The 17,436-nt window shown below is 36.7% G+C and overlaps 3 long non-coding RNA genes across 11 annotated transcripts; all 3 read left to right on the top strand.

Annotated features, from left to right (window-relative positions):
* Nucleotides 1–5,807: 5,807 nt before the first annotated feature.
* LOC108120588 (uncharacterized) lies at nt 5,808–10,687 on the top strand. 7 transcript variants are annotated; one of them, XR_011442014.1, is made up of 10 exons: nt 5,808–5,822; nt 5,989–7,319; nt 8,004–8,097; nt 8,158–8,489; nt 8,566–8,892; nt 8,958–9,349; nt 9,406–9,564; nt 9,629–9,860; nt 9,913–10,402; nt 10,460–10,687. It is a non-coding gene; the product is annotated as an uncharacterized lncRNA (long non-coding RNA). The 7 variants fall into 7 exon arrangements; XR_011442016.1 differs by lacking the exon at nt 5,808–5,822 and having other exon boundaries at nt 7,305–7,319; nt 8,004–8,093; XR_011442017.1 differs by lacking the exon at nt 5,808–5,822 and having other exon boundaries at nt 7,305–7,319; nt 8,781–8,892.
* Nucleotides 10,688–11,953: 1,266 nt separating this feature from the next.
* LOC108120590 (uncharacterized) lies at nt 11,954–15,009 on the top strand. Of its 3 annotated transcripts, XR_001773081.3 has the most exons (5): nt 11,954–12,105; nt 12,166–13,130; nt 13,190–14,094; nt 14,152–14,686; nt 14,744–15,009. It is a non-coding gene; the product is annotated as an uncharacterized lncRNA (long non-coding RNA). The 3 variants fall into 3 exon arrangements; XR_011442035.1 differs by having other exon boundaries at nt 12,166–14,094; XR_011442036.1 differs by having other exon boundaries at nt 12,166–14,094; nt 14,739–15,009.
* A 305-nt stretch (nt 15,010–15,314) lies between these two features.
* On the top strand, nt 15,315–15,875 carry LOC138925814 (uncharacterized). Its single transcript, XR_011442037.1, has 2 exons — nt 15,315–15,443; nt 15,500–15,875. It is a non-coding gene; the product is annotated as an uncharacterized lncRNA (long non-coding RNA).
* The last annotated feature ends 1,561 nt before the right edge of the window (nt 15,876–17,436 follow it).

Genomic DNA, 17,436 nt, shown 5'->3' with positions numbered 1-17,436 from the left:
AGATGGAGCTTTCTTGGTTGGTAGTTTTTGGTTTTTTTTGGCTTTTTCGGCTCGGTTTTCGACAGTTCTGTGTGACCCAGTTTTCGAGGCCGAAGGAATTTCAATTTTAGCCGCCTGCGAATGTTTCTGTTGGGGATGTGTCGATGGCGATGCCATTACCATCATCCGGCTGCCGGAAATTAAATGCAATGACAGGCAACCGCATATTTTAACCCTTTGTTGACACAACCAGAACCAGTCTAACCCCGTCTAGCCCCAGCCCACTACCATCGCGGCACTTCACTTTGACGCCTCTGATGTCGAAGGCGAGAAGACGGCTCCTTTCACCTGTCGACCGTGTTTATATTTATGAAATATGCCAAAGAGTCGTGTTCCCGGGGTTATCCTGCCAACTGCACATCAAAGGCAATTCCCAAAAGGAGCTGCTGGCAACTGGCTGCTGGAGAGTTTTCGGCTGACTCTCGCTCATTTGCGAAGCGGCAAGGGCAAGCGTGTAAACGCAGCCAAAAGCAGTTTTTAATTTATTTTATGCAACTTGCCGGCAAACACCAAAAGCAAAAATTGTCAAAGGCCAAGAGCCAAAACACAAAGGATGAAATTCAGAAAAGTTTGCTCTGGCCTTTGTGAATCCTCCACAGGGCGGGGGTCGATTTGGGTTAAGAGTTTCGAGATGAAGTACCCATCCAGAGATCTGAAGAGTTTGGCGACAAGTCAAAGGTGTTCTAACAAAAGCTGAATATCAAAAGGATGTGGTTCGCTGATTTTTTATCAAAATAAAAGCCTTTAAAGTTCCAGAAAATATTTGAAAGAACCGAGTTTGTTAATTAGCTGGTTTTTGTCAGTTAATGGCTTGAACCTTAAAGTTATTCTCCACTCGAATCGGCCATTTTCACTTCAAACCAAGAGACTTGGAAAAACATTTTCCAATTGCGTATCATTCGACTAATGATAACATTTCCAGCTTCGGCTCTCAATCGCTTCAAACTGCATTAGCAATAATAGCACTTCAAATCCAGAGCATCTTAGCCATCGAATCCCCTCCTCTGGCCGCCGAATGCAAGTGTCAAAAACTTAATTAAAAACGCGTTGCTCGAGCTGCTCCTCGGCTGCTCGGCCAAAGTGGCAAGGCAAACAAACTTCGGCGGCGCCAACTACAACTACTCGCACTTCTGGGCCAACTAGAGCTACAGTGAGCTTCAGCACATCCACTGCCACGGCAGCCACTTAATTAGACGTTAAACACTTGTAAACGCTCAGCGATAATGGATGCGTGAGAGCGCCGAGTCCTCGAGGGCCAGGAACTTGACTAATTCGCCCGGGAAGGGATAAGAAAACTAAGGAAAGACTGAGACTTTCCTGGTCGGTTAATCTGTGGCTAGAAAACATAATAATTCATAATGCAAATTAATTTTATTGCCAAAAAAATAGTTCCTCTCACTAACCTCCAGCGATTATCCTTGGAAGAGTAGAATAATTTATATTATACTGACTAATCCTCTCCTCACATATGGCTTAAATAGAGGATCTGTTTCTGAATCCCTTGCATTTTAATATTCATCTTAAAAATAAACATTTTTCAGTTAACTTCTTCCTTGAGTACTTAACATAAAAACCAATGGCCTAATTGGTTCAAAACCCCTCCATCTCGATAACTATCCCCTTGGCGAATGTGCTAATTTTTCAAACATCAACTGTGTGCTTAGCAAATTAATTACCAGAGCTGTGAGGTGGATGTCTGAATGCAGAGTAGTCGGCCACGGATGCCTTCTCAGCTTGCCAGTGCCCGGCTGCGAACTTGGCCATTAGTTAATTCACTGTGCCGAGAAGTTACCAACTAGCTAACCATAAACATGGGAGGGGTCCGATGTCCGTGGCATTAGAATCAACTCAAACTGGGAGTTGCCGAAGTGAAATCGTGTAAATTGGACCACACAGACACCAGAAACAAGCCCGACCAGGCCGGGACCAAGTTGGAGCCAAACCAAACCAGAGCAGGGAGCACCGTTCTGGCCAGGCCAAAAGCACCAACCAACTGAGGTGAGCGGTGCCGGGTGGGCTGGGAAAGTTTGGCATGCAACTGGGAGACGAAGATGGAACGGGCCGAACTTTATGCATATCATGCATGTGCGGTGGATGTCGAGTGGGACGATATTTCGGTCTATCTACCCATATATATTTTGCATAAATTATCATCCGGGACTGGGCGGGCAGAGCAACAAACAAGATAATGCCACAGCGGTGCAACATCATTAAGGAAATTACTTGTAATACAGGCAGCAGGTACTTACTGCTGTTAGTTACCCAGTTACTGCTTGCATAGTACACTGGAGAAAAAGGGGTAAAACGTTTTAGAAAAGTAAGGTCCAAAAAAAACTACTAGCTTGACAAAAAGGTTTTGCAAAAGTACATAGTTTTGTGGGGAGGTTTATTTCATTATATTACTATGTTCTTTACAAACTCCTAAGGTACATAAATCATTGTTTTTCTTTCTGTGTAACCTGCGGAAAACCATGGAAAATTATCATAACTGCGGCCAACTCTTCTCGGGACGAGCAGAGCGTTCTCAATATTTGTGATGCAAAAATAATTAATGTGCGAAGAGCTTTGGCAGAATTTGGTTCAGGTTCTGGTTTCTGATTCTCACCCTGATTCGGATTTGGAAACCCCAGTTTGGAAGCACCTTTCCCCTTCTGTAGCTGTCATTATGGCTGTGTGACTTTTGCTGCTTTAATCGTGGTTGGTTTAATTAACTTCACCTCCACGTAGCTGTCGTGCCATCGAAAGGCTTACAAATTAAGCTATTTGCCGTAGTTGTGTTCTTGATTAACTCTGGCAGGGGGGGACCTAGCAGATGCTTGGGAATAGTCACGAAATGCAAAACAAATTAAGACGACTTAGGGCTAATTTTCGAGGGTTTTGGGTAAGTGGCAGGTGAGGTCTTTAAAGTGGGCCAGGCTTAGCACTATTGTTTTTATTGACATTAAAGCTTACTGTTCTGACATTTTTTGGTTTCTCTCAAAAACTATATAATTGACCGAAATTTTAAAATATATTCGGTTGAGAAAATACGTTGTCAACCTGACATAATATTTCACTTAGCGAATACCAGCATAACCACATGTAACGCAATTCCTATCAATATTGGTTTACATTTTCACAGATATCCATGGGCTCCTTGGGAGCCAAACCGAACAGTTGATACAAAAGGCAAACCATTTTCTTCTGCCTTTTTGGCCAGGCCCACAAACACTTTCACTGCCCCGGCCCCTCGCTGCCCCTTGGAATTCCCGAAAACACAAGCGACCACCCAGAATGGAACAAATTTTGCCAGATTGAGGAAGAAATCCTTGTAAGGACGAAACGTTTTGGTTTCGTTGGTTTTGCTCTGCTAGTTACACGAAATCCTGCTGCAAATTACACAAAAATTAAATGCATGAATAATTCGAATGGTTGCTGTGGTCAACAGCCCGAAACCCGGGGGCGTGGCATTGCCCCCTTACCCCCTAGTACCCCCTAGCCACCCTTACAACTAATCATACAAAAAGGAGCTCAAAGGATGTGGGATTTTTGGGACGGTGGGATGATGGTGGTTTGGTGGCTGGTGGGGGAAAATTGGGTTAGCTGCTTTGTATTTACACTGCATTTTATCGCTTTAACACTCTGACACAATGAATATAAATATTTGGACAGCAAAAACAGCAGCAAGAGCAGCAGTAGCAACAGCAGCATGTCCTGGCTGCAGGACATGAGCTTCAGATATGACCGTATGCGGGAATGTGTGGACTTGACCTGCGCATAAATTTTAATACAGAATGAAATGCTGTCCGATGATTGCGAAAATGTACGTGAAATGAACGTTCTGTCCAACATTTTTTGCTATTTATTTGCCGTTTACCATTTTTACCCAAAATTTACCCAACTGGTCGATATATTGATCGGAAAATAAATACAATGTGCCGCTATTAAAAATCGAAATGAAAGCCTTGTTTATGTTGGCTTTTAGTTAACTTTCCGAAAGGCAACACGGCGCACACAGGCAGTACAGAAGTAAGCAAACTCGATAGACCCATAAATTGAGTGCCAAACAAGAAGTCAAAGTTCGTTTAAGAGGAGCACTTGCCTCTCTGGCTCCCGAACTCCACTCCATTCCGTATCCACTTTGTCCGCATCCTGGCATCGCCTGGCAAATTTGTCGCAGGAAATGTGCGTTGTGTCCTTTGGCCCTTTTTTGGGTAGGTGCCACCAGGGCCACCAGTGCCGCCAGAATGCCTTTGTTGCTCCTTATGCTCCGCTCAAAGCGAAATCAATTTCCGCTAGAGAAAACTGCCTGCTCCCCAGCCCCTACTCCTGATTCTTCGAACTTTCATCCTGTTGCACAAATAAATATTTTGCACCGGATGTTTGGGTCACAATTTTCATTCAATTCAGAGAACTCGGTCTATTATGTAAAATATTATTGCGGAAAAATGTGCAAAACAATTGCCTTTTGAAAGTCTTTCTATAAAAATCTTTTCTCTTTAATTTTACCATTGTTTCTAATTTTAAAAATGCATAAAAATATATATGTACATTTATTTGCATACTATTTAATAACACTTTCGCAAATGTTTGCTATTTATTTAATTTTTAATTAAGCAACGAGTGCCAGATTAATTAAATAAAACAAATAAATCGCAAATCAACAACACTTTTAATTTAAGCAAACACCAATTATTAAAATTAAAACAATTAGAATGAATCTGGTTGCTTAAAGTATTAGAAATGGGGATTCCTTAAGATTCAGATGGCTGCTCCTCGGTTGGCCTTAAACTTTGGCCAGAACAGCTTCATTAGTTGCCCAGCACGACTCGGTCGGCAGCTCCATCTCCGTTTCCGTCTGCGCTCCTGTCTGGTCTAAAAAAACCGCAGAAACTTTAAGGCACGCACTGCCCCCGCCCAGGACCAACCTGTCCTTGCCGATGGCCACCGCCTTCCAATACTCATTTCAGCTCCGGACAAGTCCTTGGCCAGAGCTCAGAGCTAGCCGATTCTTAAGTCGCAAAAAAGAGTGGCAAAGTTTTTCTCGAATTTATTTATTTTTTTCTTTTGGCCAACTTCTTTGGCCGTTCGACTGCCGACGGCAAAGTTCTGTTCTTATTGTTGTCCTGGCATGTTGCTAAAAGTTATATTATGATTTTTCCTGCACGGTTTGGTTTCTGTTTTTCTCTTCTATTTTTTGTTGGTTCGAGGCTGGCGTAGCTTTTTTGTATTATTTTCATCCTGTTTTGACTTTGTTGACAATTGAAATTGATTTTGCGGTCACTCACAATGGCTGTTGATTTTCGCACAAAATGATTTTTTTCTACCATTTTTTGTATTCGCATTCGCATCACGGAGATATAATCACAGGTTGCATGGCAAATTTTAAATCAGTTTCAAAGTAGCAAATAATATTTGATTTTTCGGAGAGATATTATACGGTGGAAAATGTCATTAATTTTGTGTTTATTTTCCACTACTAAACAAGACCAACAAAGAGCAAACAGCGTGATTCACAAAAATAAATAAAAATAAAATGAAACAAATAAATCAAAAACCGAATGCCGAGCATTAATTCAAATCCACCTGAAGCCAAAATTTTCGAACCGGATGGCAGGATGGGTGCGGCGAACGAGGAAGAAATGTCAGACATAATTGACATTTTAATACGCTGATAGTTGGCGAACGATAAAACCCGATTTAATATTCTGATAATTGCCCCACTCACTGCCGCAATTGTGACAAACTTAATCGAATTGTCAATTCCCAGCTCGGCGAAAAATTTAAGTGCCGTCCGGACAATGGTGCGTATGCGCAATATTTCCAAATTACCTTTGACACTTGCCTAAATTAATACGTGAATAAATGGGAAAATATGGCTTAACAAATTCCATATAACTTCTTTGTCAAAATTCATCGCTCAACGCCTCATTAAATATACAAATATTTTCTCTTCAATTTCGATCGCAGCTTGAGGCCGCTCGCAACGCTCGATCACTGTCCCATGGATCATTACCCTTTTTTTCCGGATAATGCCTGGGGGAGCCCCCTATGGTTGTCATCATCGAACCGCCTCAGCAATAATAGCATATTTTGTTGTGACATTTTTATAAATGAGGCCTGGCTCTATTTCAAGAGGCGTGTCAAATAATTTATTTCGATGAAAGCTAAATTATTTTTGATATTTCGAAATGATATGGTATAGATTAGTTCAGAATTGGAAAGAATCCCCATAAAGAGCTTTAAATACTTCCAACACTATTGATGAAAAGCTTCCTCTGATGCATCCAAAATCGCGGTCTGTGTAACTTAATTTAGAATTTGAAGCCACTGTTGCCAGTGCTTTGGCAAACAAATTGCTAAACCGAATTAGACATGAAAAATCTCTCAATGCTCCGATAATCCCTTGATGCTCTTACCACCCCGCCCGTTTTCCATCATCCTCGACCAGCGCCACACCGTAGAATCCTACCCCGGGGAGTACACCTTGAGTAAATAGTGAGGAATAATGATTTCGTTCGTTTTATTTGCGACTTTCCGTAGCTGGCATTAAAATTGAAATTGAAATGCCACAGACGGACCGCAGCAGTGGGACCCAACTAAGCCCGACCCCGGAACTTTCTCCGCCCCATGATGATGACAACGTGGCCAAAAAGGAAAAGCTGGAAAAACCACGTAAAGTGGATACTGGCATTGGGGGGACTTGCCACATGTTTGGTTGTTTAAAGCGAGGATATACTTTGGGAGGAGACTGGCTGGGGAGGTGGGTGTGTAAAACAAACGAAATGGCGACAGCGCATAGTTTCATTATCCTTCGGCAGTCAGACAGCGGAACAGGCACGGAACAGGTCCTGTCGCTACATGAGGCGCATTACAAATTTTCGAAATGAAACTGAAATCAAATAAAGGACATTGCCGGCACACAAACATCAGTCAGCAGGACGTTGAGCGAAAGGATACATATATATATATATATATTATATAGTGTATAGCCAGCAAAACCAACAACAAAGCCATGCAATTAAAAATGGCTGGGAACAGCAACAAAAAACACAAAACCCTGGGAGGGATGAATGTCCAAGCAATCGAAAAACAACAACCGAAAATTTTGCTGCAACAACCAAACTGTGGCATGCGGAATGACAAACATGCTGCGAATTTGTAATCCGTAATATGAATTCGAATTTTAAAGATACATTCCCATGCAACAATACAGAAGTCCAGGAATGCGGGCATCCTGGAATCCATACAGCCGTGGGGAGGATGCAACAACGTGAAGCATGGAACGGAAACGGATGCAGGTGAATATGATTGGAGCTCGATTTAATTGAGTTGCTCTGGAATTCCGGGGGAAGGACTGGGCAAACATTTTTACATACTCATACATGCATGCGATCAGGACGAGGACGATAGTCAGGACGAGGACGCAAAAAATGAGGCGAAAAACAATCACAAAAAGATTGCCAACAATCCAATCAGCTATACTGTAATTGGCAAATGCAAAATTGCGAATGAACGAATACTTTTTGCGGCAAATTGATTGAAAACCGAAAATTGGCAAAATGATGAAATGTAATGCAAATGCGGTTTCAGTTTGGTTTCGCTCACAAGGTTGGATTGATTGCCGAGGGAGTCTGATGCATGTATGTAGTTATTTAAAGTACAAAAAATCGGTCTAGTCTGTTACATTTTTAATTTTGAAAATGAACAAGCCTCTTAGAAAAGCTGAACAATGATACTATTCCTAACTAACTAAACGTTAGTTAATTTCTTTAAAAACCATTAACAGAATGTTATCCTAGGATTCATCCTAGGATGATCCTAGGAGAAGGGATTTTCGCTTAAGTCAAGGTACTAAAAAAATCGATAAAAAAAAAAAAAGATATGACCCGGCTCAAACTTAAATAAGTATAAAAATTACAAAAAAGCATTTCTAATCAATTTAAAAAGCTTTAATAATCACGTTGTCTTCTTGTTGTATTCAGTTATTTTTGAATCTCGCTCAATAAGACATGGACCTAAAAAAAATGTTCTTACTCATGTCGTTGATGATTAAAGTCATTCACTGCGAAAGAGTATGTTAGTATTACATTACTCGAACAAAATTATTTGTTTTATTTTTTATTTCATCATTTTTAGGCTACGCTGTAACGTTCTTTCAAATCGGTTGCGAGCCTTTGAAAAGAAAAAATAAAGGCTAACTCTACTGCACCCACTTTATAAATAAGAGAACGTGTTCTTTAATCGCGCATAGTCTTATGTCTTACGAGAAAATAAAATTAAAGAAAAAATACAGCTAAAAGCATCGCTAATCAATTAAAAACCTCCTAATAATCTTTTAAAAAGCCAAAGTTGGTTTTTTGTTATGTTCAGTTAAACTTTTGCATCCTAGACACTGAGACACTTGGCCCTGAAACCAACAACCTTATTATTGTCATTGATTTTTGGAGTAATCAAGTGCAACGTCGAATGTTAGTCTCGTATAAATTCATATACATATATTACCACAAAAAATTCATTTCATTATTTAAATTTTACAAATTTAAGGCTCCATTTCACCATAAACTTTTTTCACCTTTTAAAAAAAAAATGGAAAAGGCATAGCTAATCAGCTTGAAATATTATTAAAATCTATTTACAATTTCAAATTGGCTTTGGAATTTGTAAAAACTACAAGTTAAACAACAATACAGCTATTTAAAAATGCATTTCCAATCAATTTGAAACCTTTTAAAAATATATTTTAAGACCCAAGTTGGTAGTTGTCTGTATTTAGATGAATTTTTGCATCGTAACGGAGACACATGGACCTTAAACCAATAACCTTATTATTATTTTCTTTAATGTTTGTAGTAATCAACTGCAAAATCAATTGTAAGTATTGTATATTATAATATTATATTATTTTATATATTTGTATATTATTTTACAAATTTTAGGCTATTCTCCCTTTTTTTTCACATGCAAGTCATCCAAACAGGGACACCATGCTACAAATACTACAACTATAATTCCAAATACAAATACTATAATGAAAAGTCTACTGAGATTTCTTAAACTCGATTAAAACCAAAACTAGGCTTTCCGTTGTCGTTTCAAAATAAAAATGTTAGCCCCAGAACCAATTAATGCGTGGTATTAATCTTGTTAAGTTAAAAAGAAAAGGCATAACTAATCAACTTGAGTTTCATTGAAAATCTACTTCAAACTCCCAATCGACTTTAAATTCTATGCAGTTAAAATTTTCAACTCAGTCGTTGAGAAATGGACCTAAGCGCAGTATTCTTGTTCTTGTCGTTGATGTTTCAAGTAATCAACTGCGAAGTCAAATGTAATTACTTTTTAATACAATAATTTAATCTATATTTAGATTTAACTAAATTTTAGGCTACACCCCATACCATCTCAAATGTTTGCCGTCCACATACCCTTTCGGTTTGGGGTATATATAAAAATGCATGTAATAGAGACCCATTCCATTGGACCCAATTAAATTATTAGCTAACGTGGCCAAAGTACTTATATAGTTGAGGATTTTATATTGGCGTAATGACACTATAATAAAAAATCGACTTAGTCATAAGCTGCCGTCTTTTTTTTTCAATTACAGAAAAACAGATTCTAAGAAGAACAAACAATGCATTAACCTTCTTAAACATAGATAAAAGGCATCGAAAATCCATTAGAAACGTCTTAAAATCTGCTAAAAACAAAAAGCCAATCTGACTTTTTGTTGTACTCTGTTGTATTTTATCATCTCAGGCAATAAGACATGAATCTTAAACCAAAGTTATTTTTTTGCACTTTGATGTTTGCTTTCTTTTCCGACTGCCACGCCGTATGTAAGTGTTTTATTATTAATTTATTTCGGAATTCAAATTAACTTAATTATAGGCCACCATCCAACTATTCCCCATTTCGTTGGCGACCGTTGCAGTCCAAAATCAGCCTGCGCTGATCCTTTAGAATTTCCAAGCCTTACTTTTAAGTCTCCAGACTGTAAAAAAAAATTATATTGCTGCAACTTTGTAGATAAATGAATGTGACTAATAATTTAATAAAATATTTTAACCGGTTTTGCTTTTATAAGAAAGATTTCAGCAAAGAAAAAACAGTCCTATCCCCATCTAACTTCCAGAATAACAATGTTTGTGCCAGTATCTTAGAGTATGTAGTTGTATAAGGTGCTTAAACAAAAAAGGATGGGGTATTCTCAATCAATTTGAAACGTATAAATAACTAAGTTAAAAACTCAGCACATAATGGAACTATTGGTTCCATTCAGTTGCACTGTGGCATTTCAGGAAATAAGACATGAACCTTGCGCCACAACTATTTATTTTGTCATGGATTTTTTCTTTATTTCTTGATTGCTACGCCAAATGTAAGATTTTTAATATTAGTTGAAAATGATTTTTATTCAAATTTTGGGAAATTTTAGGCCAACATCCCACTATTTCCCACATCACTGGCGATGGTTGTCGTCCGAAAGAATCTTGCGCAGATCCTTTGGAGTTTCCGAGTCTCACATTTGAGTCTCCTGATTGTATCAATGATCTATATTGCTGCCAACAAGTCAAATAATACAATATATTTTTATATAAAGAGAAACCTTTTATTAAAATATTTAAGGTAGCCTTAATTCCAATTTTGGCACATTTGCAATGCATTTTTCGGTTTTATATGTATCGATGGCCATGACGAATAAGAGATAACTTTAATTGACTTATAAATAAATATAAAAAAAGACGTTGACCTCCTTTAGTTTTTAAAATGCAACAAATTTCGAGTAGTTTATTACTTTATTTTTAATTTATGTTTGTCTTACTAATGACAAGCAAAGCAAGAACTAGTGTAAGTTAAACTAATTATTTTCTACATCGAATTAATTAAAAAATTTCCTAGAATTTAAGCGGTCCTTTGGATTTTGATACCCAAAGTCTATTGGCAATCCAACAATTCAATGATGGATTAAGGCATTTTTCAATTCATGAATAGTAACCTAATATGCAAAATCATATGAAATATATAACCAAAGAAACCTAAATAATTCAATTTATTATACCCTTGCAGAGGGTATTATAATTTTGTCCAAAAGTGTGCAACGCAGTGAAGGAGACATCTCCGACCCTATAAAGTATATATATTCTTGATCAGGATCACCTCCTGAGTTGAAATGAGCATGTCCGTCTGTCCGTCTGTCCGTCTGTCTGTCTGTCTGTTTCTACGCGAACTAGTCTCTCAGTTTTAAAGCTATCGTCTTGAAACTTTGCACACACCCTTCTTTCCTTTGCACGCAGTATATAAGTCGGAACGGCCGAGATCGGCCGACTATATCCTATAGCTGCCATATAACTGATTGATCGGAAATGGTATAACTTTAGTGTTTTTAGAGTTAGAGAGTTCAAATTTGACCTGAGAGCTATTTTTGGCAAAACATTACGACATGCCAAATTTCATAAGGATCGGCCGACTATATCCTATAGCTGCCATATAACTGAACGATCGGAAATGACCCAACTTTCGTGTTTTTGAAGATAGAAAGCTGGAACTTGGTACAGATTATATTTTTGGTCATTTAATCCGACCTACTAAATTTCATAAGGATCGGCCGACTATATCCTATAGCTGCCATATAACTGAACGATCGGAAATAGTATTTGGTAGAAATATCAATTTTCGTATTTTTGAAGATAGAAGCTTGGGACTTTTTTTTAGATTTTTTATTGTAATTTATTGGTTTTATTATGATGTAATCATAAGGATCGGCCAACTATATCCGATGTTTGCGATATATATCTGGTTTTAGCTGCAAGGGTATATCAACTTCGGCTCCGCCCGAAGTTAGCTTTGCTTTCTTGTTTTTAATATTATGCACATATAGTATTCATAATTCAAATTAGTTCTACGTCTACATTTTTAGTATGAAAGGTGACTTTAAATTGTATATAAAGGAAACTAATGTTTTCTTGTTACATTCAGATTTGGTTTAGCTTTTCAAACCATTTATCATGAGACTGAAACCGACTATTTTTATTTTACTAATGTTTGTCTTACTTCTAACAAGCGAAGCCGGAACCAATCGATGTAAGGTTAATTGTTAATGCTCTACCTAATAACTTTTTTTCATATTTTCTTGGAATTTAGGCCGAAATCCTAAAAGTCCACATGATTTCATAGGAAGTTGTTATTCAAAATCACATATTGGATGTGCCAATCCAATAAAGCATCCATCACTTACATTTGACTCCTTTGACTGTAAAGAGGAGGAAAACTGTTGCGTTTTTGTAAATTAAAGATATTATGTAAAGGAAATTAAAATATTGAATTTTCCATTATTGCATATTCCGTATTAGTAACCTATTAGGAAAAATTATATAACCAAAGAAACCTGAATAATTGAATTTAACTTTAATATGATATAACTAATATTGATAATTCAAATTAGTTCTACAACCTAAAAATGTATAATAAGTGACCTAAAAATATACATAAAAGAAACAAAAGTTTTCTTCTTACATTCAGTTTTGGTTTAGCTTTTCAAACCATTTATCATGGGACTGAAACCGACTATTTTTATTTTACTAATGTTTGTATTTTTTTTATTTATTATTATTATTAACAATGAACTGTTATTTCTATATTATTATAACTAAGAGTAAGGATAAATTAAGTTAAAAGATATTCCATAATTTTGGATTTAATTACATCTAGGGATAGTTCAGGGGACATTAAATGGGATAACGAGTTATAATTTTTACAAATAACGCGGAATGGATCGTGTTCCGCAAAATTAGATCTAGAAATTGGTAACCAAAGGGGTCGGAATGATATAGTTACTCTATTAGGCACAGAAAACATTAATTTTTCAAGAAGTACTTGTGAGTCAACCTGTCCAAGAATAAGCACATGAAGCAGCATAACCCCAGCACAAGTACGGCGCTCTTTTAAAGGAGGTAGGTTTAGTAATTTTAACCGGCAATTATACGACGGGAGGGAAGTTGCAGTATCCCAGTTTAAGCCTTTTAACGCAAATAGCAGAAACTGCTTTTGGACTGATTCAATCCTCCTCCTGATTCAATTTCTTCTAACAAGCGCAGCCAGAAATTAATGTAAGGTTAATTATTTATGTTGTACTTAATAACCTAATAAAAAATATCTCGGAATTTAGGCCATAATCCTAAAAGGCCCAATCTTTTCTTAGGAAGTTGTTACTCAAAATCACATATTGGATGTGCCAAAGCAAAAGAACATCCAGACATGACATTTGAATCCCCTGACTGCAAAGAGGACGAAAAGTGTTGCGTTTTTATGCCGTAAAATGGCAATACAATAATTCCAAATTAGTTCCATTATATGCAATTTACTTAGAGGCGACCTAAAAAGCGATAAAAAAAAATAAAAATTCTTTTATTACATCCAGTTTTCTTATTCTTATTGATCTTTATACTCTTCCTCACATGCAAGGAAAAATTGCCCACCTATTTATTTTTTATGATGAATAAAAAACACCAATAACCGAAATCTAGGCCGAAATCCAAAGAATAATAGAGAAAACTCCGATGTTTGCCTCCCAAAATCAGAATTCTCCAATATAATTTTTTATCTATTCTATGAATTCCTTTGGGGCCCTTAGGATAACTTTTTTGCCTTCCAAAGAGGATGATAATACCATATTACCATATGAAAAAAGTCCCTTGACTGTATAAAGCGGAAACACTGTTCAATTTTCACAAATTAATTCTTTTATTGACCTTCTTTAAATGACAATCAAATACTGAATATTTTACTATAACTTTTTAATATTTGTTACCTAATGTAAAATATTATATAAAGTATGTAATCAAAGAACCTTATTAATTGTGATTACCTTTAATATGATGTAACTAATTTAAATTAGTTCCAAAACTTAAAACTTTATTAAAGGTCACTTTAAAATATATATAAAACACATTTTCCTGTTAAATTCAGTTTAAGTTTAGCTTTTAAAACAATTTATCATGGACCTGAAAGCAATGCAATTGTTTGTTTTATTGATGCTTACTTTACTAGTGACTATAACAGAACAGAGAGGGTGTAAGTTAAGCTATTTAATTTCTACAACGACTTATTTAAAAATTTCTTGAAATTTAGGCGAAAATCCTAAAATCTCACAGGAAGCCTGCCGTTACCCAAAGTAAAGTTCCCGCAAGCAGGGGGAAAGGGCTGAATGGTTTGGGTAACTCATCGAGAATTTTCAAATGGCAATCAACGAATGAATTTTTAAATAATGTTCCATTTCAACTAATATAAAATGTTCATCAAATATATAATGAAAGAAATCTGAATAAATATTAAGTTACTACCATCAGCAACAAAGACTTCCCAAGACTTCTTTTTAATAAAATAATACAAAAACAAAAACTAAAAAATCTATCTGGAAAGCTTTCTTTTCACAGTAGCGTGTAATTCATGTTACGCATCAAATCGATCACTTTGCCAATTATTTCGACCGTAGATGCCTGCCAACATTTATTTTGCTGCCAAAATATATATATAAAAACAATTTTCCTGTTAAATTCAGTTTAAGTTTATCTTTTAAAACAATTTATCATGGGCCTGAAAGCAATGAAATTTTTTGTTTTAATGGTGTTTGCTTTACTAGTGACTAGCGAAGATCTGAAAAGGTGTAAGTTAAGCTATTTAAGTTCTACAACGACTTAGTTAAAATTTTTTTGAAGTTTAGGCCAAAATCCTAATAACCCAAGAGTTTCTGGCGATGGCTGCTACCCAAAGTCAAGTTGTGCCAATCCAATAATAAATCCAGGACTTGCATTTAAGTCCCCTGACTGTAAGGAGTGGCAACTTTGCTGCGTTTGGGTAACTCATAGAGATTTTTCAAATGGCAATCAAAGAATGAATTTTTAAATAATTTTCCATTTCAACTAATATAAAAAGTTCACCAAATATATAATGAAAGAAATCTGAATAAATATTAAGTTACTACCATCAGCGACAAAGGTTTCCCAAGAATTTCTTTTTAATAAAATAAATGCAAAAAAATAAACTAAACAATCTATCTGGAAAGCTTTCTTTTCACAGTAGCGTGTAATTCATTTTACGCATCGAATCGATCACTTTACCAATTATTTCGACCGTAGATGCCTGCCAACATTTATTTTGCACATTGCCCTTGCTTCTGCCTTCACTTTTGGCCAGTTTTGAAGCCTCCTGACTGGCTGACTGATTGCTTTGTCTTATCAATGCCCTCAAACCGAAAACAATTCAATTTGTTCAACTGCCACACCCATCCGGAAGCCAGAGCCCAATTTGTCTTTGGCCTGAATTTGTCTCTTTTTGGGGTTTTTTGTTTTTTAGCCATGTTTTACCTCTGGCTGTTTTACTGACGCTTCTAATCAGAATTTGTAACCAATTTTCAGTGCTCGGTGCGTTTCCTTTGACGTTATCCTCACGCAATCATCCAAAGGCCATTTTGTTTCAGATCCAACGTAAAAAAAAGGCAATTGACTTTGCAATTGAATCAAACAATCAATTATCTTGTCTTCTTTGCTTTACTATTTTTCTTCCGATATTTTTGTCATCTTGCTGGGCCAGAATTTTTTCTATTGGGACATTTGTTTTTTGTGCATTTTACTTTCAGTTGAAATTTTTATTGGCCACATTTTTGTCAAATCGAGCAAAGCCAGAAGCTAAAGACAAGGACACTTGAAATCAGTAAAAGAATCGGAATAAAATGCAAATAGCTTTGCGACTTCTATTTTGTCAAGATTGCAGATGAAGCTTCATCGAGGCTTAAAAGGATTAGACATGGAATTTTTTTCTTCACGACTAACCCATTATAGCCTGTTTAAAATTTACTATACGAAATTATCTTTTAATTATCGAAATTAACTTAACAATGTGTTTTTTTTTATTTTCCAAACCAATTGGGTCTTTTACAAAATGGTCATTTTTACTTTGGTTCTTCATCATCTGGAGTTCCGACTACCACACAATTTATCGGTTTTATTCATTAATCAATGGGCTGACTATTAATATATAACAAAGTATTTTTAAATTTTAGTGTACTTTGTTGCGCTATAAGCCCTACGACTGAGAATCAGATGAGAAATGGGGATAAAATAGCCATCACTGTGGACTCTAAAAGGGAAAACCCCATTTTTAAGGGGTCCCATAACGAAAAATTGACAAAACATCTAAAAAATATTTTGTCCCAGGATTTTGATGCAGAATGGTGGCGAATCGATCCAGAAATCGTTTAAGGTGCTCCGCTTGAGAATCGGATGAGAATTGGAGAAGATATAGCCATCATTGTGGCCCCTGTAGAGGAAAACCACATTTTCAAGGGATCCCATCACCAAAAATGGACAAAAAATCTGAAAAATATTTTGTCTCAAGATTTTGATGTAGAATGGTGGCGAATAGATCCAGAAATCGTTTAAGGTACTCCGCTTGAGGATCGGATGAGAATTGGGGAAGATATAGCCATCACTGTGGCCCCTATAGAGGAAAACCACATTTTCAAGGGATCCCATCACCAAAAATGGACAAAAAACCTAAAAAATATTTTGTCTCGGGCTTTTGATGCAGAATGGTGGCGAATCTATCCAGAAATCGTTTAAGGTACTCCGCTCGAGGATCGGATGAGAATTGGGGAAGATATAGCCATCACTGTGGCCCCTATAGAGGAAAACCACATTTTCAAGGGATCCCATCACCAAAAATGGACAAAAAATCTGAAAAATATTTTGTCTCAAGATTTTGATGCAGATTGGTGGCGAATCGATCCAGAAATCGTTTAAGGTACTCCGCTTTAGAATCGGATAAGACTTGGGGAAGATATAGCCATCAATGTGGGCCATATATGGGAAAACCCCATTTTCAACGGGGTCTCATAACGAAAAATGGACAAAAAAATGTATACAAAATGTTTTCTCAGGATTTTGATGCAGAATGGTGGCGAATCGATCCAAAAATCGTTTAAGGTACTCCGCTTGAGGATCGGATGAGAATTTGGGAAGATATAGCCATCACTGTGGCCCCTATAGAGGAAAACCACATTTTCAAGAGGTCCCATAACGAAAAATGGACAAAAAATCTGAAAAATATTTTGTCTCAGGATTTTGATGCAGAATGGTAGGAAATTGATCTAGAAATCGGTAAAGGTCTTAGAGAATTGGAAGGAAGATATATAACGGAAGATATAGCCGTTACTGTGGGCCATATATGGAAAAAACCCACTTTCAAGGGGTCCCATAATGAAAAATGGGACCCCTTGTCCATTTTTTAAACCAAAAGTTTAAAAAACATTTTGCCTCAGGTTTTTGATGCAGAATGGTAGGAAATTCATCTAGAAATCATTTAAGATATTCCGCTTGAACTATATCTTATAGCTCGAAGGGGTACATCAATTTCGAA

This window comes from Drosophila bipectinata, chromosome 2L (assembly GCF_030179905.1).
Source record: "Drosophila bipectinata strain 14024-0381.07 chromosome 2L, DbipHiC1v2, whole genome shotgun sequence".
NCBI lineage: Eukaryota > Metazoa > Arthropoda > Insecta > Diptera > Drosophilidae > Drosophila > Drosophila bipectinata.
This window is presented reverse-complemented; position numbering and strand designations above follow the sequence as displayed.